We start from the raw sequence: 6,280 nt of genomic DNA on the forward strand, positions 1-6,280 counted from the left end.
TTTACTGATTTAGTGGAGTTAGAAATAGTGGACTTTGACGCTATTATGGGTATGGATTGGCTAGCCTCTTGCTATGCCAGTGTGGAATGTTGGTCCAAAACGGTGAAATTTCAGTTTCCAGGGGAACCAGTTCTTAAATGGAAGGGAAATACCCCAGCTCCAAAGGGTAGGTTTATTTCCTACCTAAGGCGCGGAAAATGACCTCGAAAGGCTATATTTATCATTCGGTTCGAGATAGGAGCACTGAAGCTGATCCGCTAATGTTGTAATTTGCTCTTGTTGTTCATGAATTTCAGGATGTATTCCCCACTGAATTACCAGGTCTCCCTCCGGAAAGGGAAATTGAATTTGCGATTGACGTGTATCTGGGCACTCAGCCCATCTCCATTCCTCCCTACCGTATGTCCCCTACCGAATTGCGGGAATTGAAGGTGCAATTATAGGACTTCTTAGACAAAGGCTTCATTAGGCTAGGTACTTCTCCGTGGGGAGCACCGGTATTATTTGTGTGCAAGAAGGATGGCTCACTAAGAATGTGTATTGACTATCGAAAATTGAATAAGATGACTGTCAAGAACAAATATCCATTGCCTAGAATTAATGATTTGTTTGACCAACTACAGGGTGACAAATGCTTCTCGAAGATTGACTTAAGGTCAGGGTATCATCAACTACGTGTAAAAGGGGAAGACATTCCAAAGACAGCTTTCCGAACGAGATATGGGCATTTTGAATTCTTATTTATGTCTTTCGGATTGACAAATGCTCCTGCGGCATTTATGGCACTAATGAACATAGTATTCCGGCCCCTCTTGGACACGACAAGAAAAACGGCCTTTAAGGAAGGGCAATTTGGTCCCTAAAAGTCTAAATCTGGTCCCAAAAGAGCAATTACGACGAGAAAAAGCTGGTCGCCACCCGTCGTAATAGCCTCCGCCGCTAAAGGCCAACAACGACGAGTTAAAAAATCTGGTCGCTAAATGTCAATAAAGACGAAAGAAAATCTGGTCGTTACATACTTTTAGAGACTACACATTTCGTCCCTAATGGACTATTAATATCATGAAAAATATATATTTTCTGGTCGTTAAAACTTTTAGCGACCACCCTTCAATTGGTCCTAGATTATCTTTTAGAGACGAGTTGTACTGGTCCCTCTTTGAAATAATTGTACTAATTTTAGCAACCGTTTTTCTGATATATTATTGACCACGAGCGGTCCTAAAGCTCAATGTCACAAAAAAAAGTTAGTTTGATCAACAAATATCAAATTGCTACTGAAAAATCTAGATATAAAAAAGTTTTATATGGACAGAAAGACGAGTTATTAATTACAATAAAATGGTTAACATCCCATGATGTTAGTTTCAATATGTGCTCAACACCTAAACAAAAGAACTAAGCTAACATCCCGAGCTAGACTATGATATCAAGTTTTGCAATACATTCCTAGAAAATTAATAATGAGCTTGTGCATTTTCTAAACTTCATCTTGACTTGTAACTTCAATCTTCAAAATCTGTAAGTACAAAATTTTGAAAAGACGATGAATAATTATTAGTAAAGTAATATATGTAAGTTTTACATAGCAACGGTTAAACCACTTACCCCAAAAGAAGTCTAAATTCATGAGGTGTTATCCAACAACATCAACAATGCTGCTGGAAAATTAAGAAAATTGATTAGAAAAGCTTTGCGACGCATTAACCAAGATCCAAAAATATATTTTAAAGAACCACAACTTACAGAATAACCGTGATAACTGACAAGAATAATAGAAGTGTTTGAATTTAAGGCGTCGTTTCCCATTTAAAGAGAAACACGCTACTGGACTTCTCTCAATTTCTATAGATTACACTGGCGAAGTTAGAAAAATAAGAGCTCGCTGCTATTCTTCATGTAATATATGTTCCTAACTAAAAGATTTCCATTCTCATACTGTAGATGGTAATTCTTTTAACCTTCCACCAAACCAAGTGAGACTATGAACTCTTTCTGGTACCAAACAAGGAATCACAAAAATTAAACTGGAAACAAATAAAAGTAACAAGAGTTAACAACAATAAGACTTTTTCCATCTGGTAGAAAATTGCTCTTTTATCGATCTTGAATAAGGCTTTTTCCATCATCAAAACAACAATTGCACTTTCTTTAACGGTAAGTCCTTTGAGCTAGAGCTTTAAAGCATATAAAACAAAGCAGTACTGAGAAATTTAGTCATTTCTCATAAAAATGATATAAGAAACAAGTTCAACCTTAGCTGCTCACTGTTTGGATGAATATAAATGAAGTAAATTATAAATATAGCAGCTACTAGCTTCCAGCAAACGTTAAATTCAGCCATGGAAGCAAATGCTCACAAAATGGCGCTCCAACCTTTAAGTTGCATAAAGTTTAATTTCCATAAGAAGGAAGATCAAAATTTCAACCAACATGTTTAACATGAGCTAGAGTATTTAAAGCAAAGTTCTAAGAAATATAATATTTTCCAACTATCTATCCTCCTCAAACCCCACTATGTGGGGTTTCACTGGATATGTTGTTGTTGTATAGTTGAAAATGTAGCTTCAGATTAATGGACGAGATCTCAATAATAAAATCAGAGTACAGATGATTTTTTAAGTTGCTCAATCAGATACAGAAACATAAAACAAGATTAAGACCCCAAACTGGTCAAACCATTGAATATGGCTCTTAAGAATCCCATCTTTAGGCTAGACTTCTAAATGTGGCCCCAAAGTATAAATCTGACCTAAAGAAACAAACAGACATTGACAACTAAGTATCATTTCATTCGAATTTGTCGTTTGTTTATACTTCCTCAAACATTGAGTAATCTATAAGATGTATTAAATAACAAGGATCTATAAGATGTAATGAGTAAAAATGATAACAAAAATATAAAAAATGCACTACATAACGACGTACCTGGCAATCATACTTAAAGCCCCTAGGCGTGCACAAGTATTGTCGGGGCCTATGCATAAGCGGCAAAGTTATCTCCCTCTCCAATAATCACTACAAGAAATTGGAAGACTAGATATGCATATCTTGTGAGCTTTTCATAGATCTTAAGTACGGGATCAGCTTTTGATCAAGTTAAAACTGTCATTTTTTCCAGATAATTTCATATATCAGACTCTTAAGATAACTTATCCAAGAGCTTTTTCATGATATTCTCTGTTTTTTTTTCTTTTTCTAAAGCATGTTCAAAGTCTTTGTGTTCCATAATCGATGCAGGTTTTTTCTTAGGCATACAACATTATATGCTTAAGGATTCATACAACAACTACTCCACTCCAATCCCAAGAAAGTTGAGTTAACTATATGGTCAATGAACTCATGCTTAAAGTCAAAAGAACTCTCTAAAATAACAAAAGATTTTTCTTACTAGATAACATTCCAGCCTACCAAACAAGGTTCCAACAAGGGGTGGCCTCCTGAACCTGTTCAAAATTCAGCATCAATTGGTAATTCATAATAACAAGACCAATTTCCTTAGCCTCAACAAAAAGCAGAAGAAATTTTATAAGAATATATGGTATTATGCGCACACAAAATTTTCATTGATAGCAAAATCATAAATTTTACTTAATCAACTTTGACCATGTAGTTAGAAATGTACATGTATGTTTAACATCCCAAACTTCCCTATGGAATCCCTACAAATGAAAAACTAGGCAACTAAACTCTGTATGGGAAAAAACGTAATTGCCAGTTTTGCACCTAACAAATGAATGCAAGACGTGTACCTTCGCATATAAACTTTTATATTTAGTCATGGTGAAATAAAATGTATTCTCATATCAATTTGTGAATTTGACGGTTAAATTGCTTGGTTTGATGTAAATAGGTGCAGGTTAGTGTATTCCACGACAGAGTTATCAAGGGAAAATTTTTAAGCAAGGAAGGTATTACAAGTATACTAAATTATCACGATCAAGATAATCATGCTAATGTATCCTTGAGCTGCTGCATGTGGATGAGTACGACATACTTAGAAAACAACCAATCCCCACAAGGATAAAGCATATCCCGTAATTGACATAAATAAACTACTCCACCGGGTTAGGAACATGTCACATGTTCGAATCCTGCCAAAAGAAAACATATGATATTTAAGCGAAGAAGGGTACAACCCCATTATCCACTGAGTTTCGAATTGTATTCTACGGGCTCTCTGGATTTGTCAATTATAAAAAATAAAAAAACTATCCCATTGCTTAACTAAACCAATAAACTTAATTACCTAACAGCAAATCTAAATATAGAGATTAAATGGTGCAAAAGCTAATACAAGAAATTATGCACACTGGGAAAGAAAAATAACTTGCTCATTTCCCATTTGCACCAGCTTTTTTTAGACCTTGCTTCTTAATAACAAAGCTGGACCAACGAAAATACTGGATGATATAGCTAATATAACTCCATGAACATTATCAGACATGCCCTCCATTTTATAGAAAAAGCAGAGGAATAATCATATAAAAATTCTAGACATTCAAAATCCAATTCTTTCCAGCAAATGAAAACCCTGCATATGACAAAAACAAATGCAACAATATTATCATCCATTTCTCCATTGCTCGCTTCAGGGCAGAGAAGCAATAGCCCTGCGCTGCGTCTCGTTTCTTGCTTAAAGCGCGCGCTTTTGATAGCACTGCCTAAACCCAATCTTTGAGAAGAACATTGAAACGATGGCTTACCACAACAACAATGATCTGTAGCATATTGAACAAGAGACTCTACAAATAGAGATTCACTACCGACATGATTTAGCTCCTAAGTTTTTCCTCTGCTTGAGATGTACGTTCAACGCGGTCCTCCATCAAGCTACGACCAAACAATTGTAGAATCCATTGTCAATACAAGCTAAAATCATGTACTTTTACATTTTCTTAACTTTGTTCAAAGGTAGGGAAGGACTTTAACAGTGCACTCCTTTCTTATATTCTCAAGTATACTAAAGAAAAAAAGATTCACGAGTCACATCAAACAGTCGGTGGAAACTCTTGCACCATGTTTTCTTTTTCAACACAAGAAGACTAAAGTCAATCAAACACATATCATTGTAAAATAACACAATTCACACAAAATATGAACGAAAGCAAAGTTAGAACTTTTAAATAGCTTTGAACAAACAATGATCCATTAGTCATAACCATTCTAAACCACTGATAAAAATAAAAAAAGGGTAACAAATATTCTATATTGTAATCCCTCCGAAAAACACTAACTAATACCCTAAAGATAAATTTCAAGTTTATAATCAAATAAGGCATGCTAGCACAAACAAAAAGTACATTGACCCAATAATCTAAACCATATAAATGGCATCTGAAAAATGTAATTCCACCTCAAATAAGAGCTAAAATCAAATACCCTAATGTAATATATGACAAGTAACAAAATGGTGGAATAGGACTCTCTATTATTCTGTAGATACAGGAAGGGGGTGGGTTGGGTCCTAACCATGGTGAAATGGTGGAGAGCGTAGAGGTGGAATCAGGGCGGGGTTGAAGATTTCTTCTTTAGTGACTGACAGATATACTCCTTTTTGAAAAGGATAAGTTGACTCACCACATCTTGATGCTTTGGCAAGAGATTCTAATTTTGAAATTGGTCACAGAGAAAAAGAACAAACTCAATCCTAGCAACGGACGAACTACATATATCAAAGATACCACACTTCTCTGCTGCACAAGAACTCATAGACGAGAGACCTAAGGCTGATATTAGGTCTCTCCTCCGACAATGGAGAATTCGTGCGACGAATTCTGTGTTATCGATAGCTTACCGTATCACTTAGGTTTTGATAAAAGAAGATTTGGGGATTTCTTGACTTTGAGAGAGTAAAGTTATCGCTTAAGGAGTTTTTTTTTTTTTTTGGCTAAGTACCTTAAATATAGAGGCCTTTTGTTTCTGATTTTTCATTTATTTTTAAGAGGTAAATAAATGTGTCCTCTGTCCCGCTCAATTTAGAGCATCAGGGACCAAATATTTATTATTTTGGCGACCAGATTTTTTCTCTTCCTTAACTTAAAAACTAAATTGACAATCAGGCAACTGGAAGAAAATCTCGTCCCTATAAATATACCTTCAGGGACTAGATTTTTAACCTGTCACTAAAGGCTGGTCGTAAATGAGCCTTTTTCTTGTAGTGGGATGATTTTGTTATTGTATTCATTGACGATATCTTTGTATATTCTCGATCGGAGACGGAACATGCTGATCACCTCCGAAAGGTGTCGCAAACACTGCGAGATCAAAGGCTGTATGT

The 6,280-nt window shown here is 35.4% G+C and overlaps 1 long non-coding RNA gene across 7 annotated transcripts; it reads right to left on the bottom strand.

Moving 5' to 3' along the window:
• Nucleotides 1-1,287: 1,287 nt before the first annotated feature.
• Nucleotides 1,288-6,023, bottom strand: LOC132606282 (uncharacterized). 7 transcript variants are annotated; one of them, XR_009569679.1, is made up of 4 exons: nt 5,473-6,023; nt 4,707-4,833; nt 1,609-3,446; nt 1,288-1,519 (listed from the first exon to the last, which is right to left on the bottom strand). It is a non-coding gene; the product is annotated as an uncharacterized LOC132606282 (long non-coding RNA). The 7 variants fall into 7 exon arrangements; XR_009569678.1 differs by having other exon boundaries at nt 1,609-1,658; nt 2,929-4,833; nt 5,473-6,022; XR_009569677.1 differs by having other exon boundaries at nt 1,609-1,661; nt 2,929-4,833; nt 5,473-6,022.
• Between the last annotated feature and the right edge of the window lie 257 nt (nt 6,024-6,280).

This window comes from Lycium barbarum, chromosome 8 (assembly GCF_019175385.1).
Source record: "Lycium barbarum isolate Lr01 chromosome 8, ASM1917538v2, whole genome shotgun sequence".
NCBI classification, from domain to species: Eukaryota; Viridiplantae; Streptophyta; class Magnoliopsida; order Solanales; family Solanaceae; genus Lycium; species Lycium barbarum.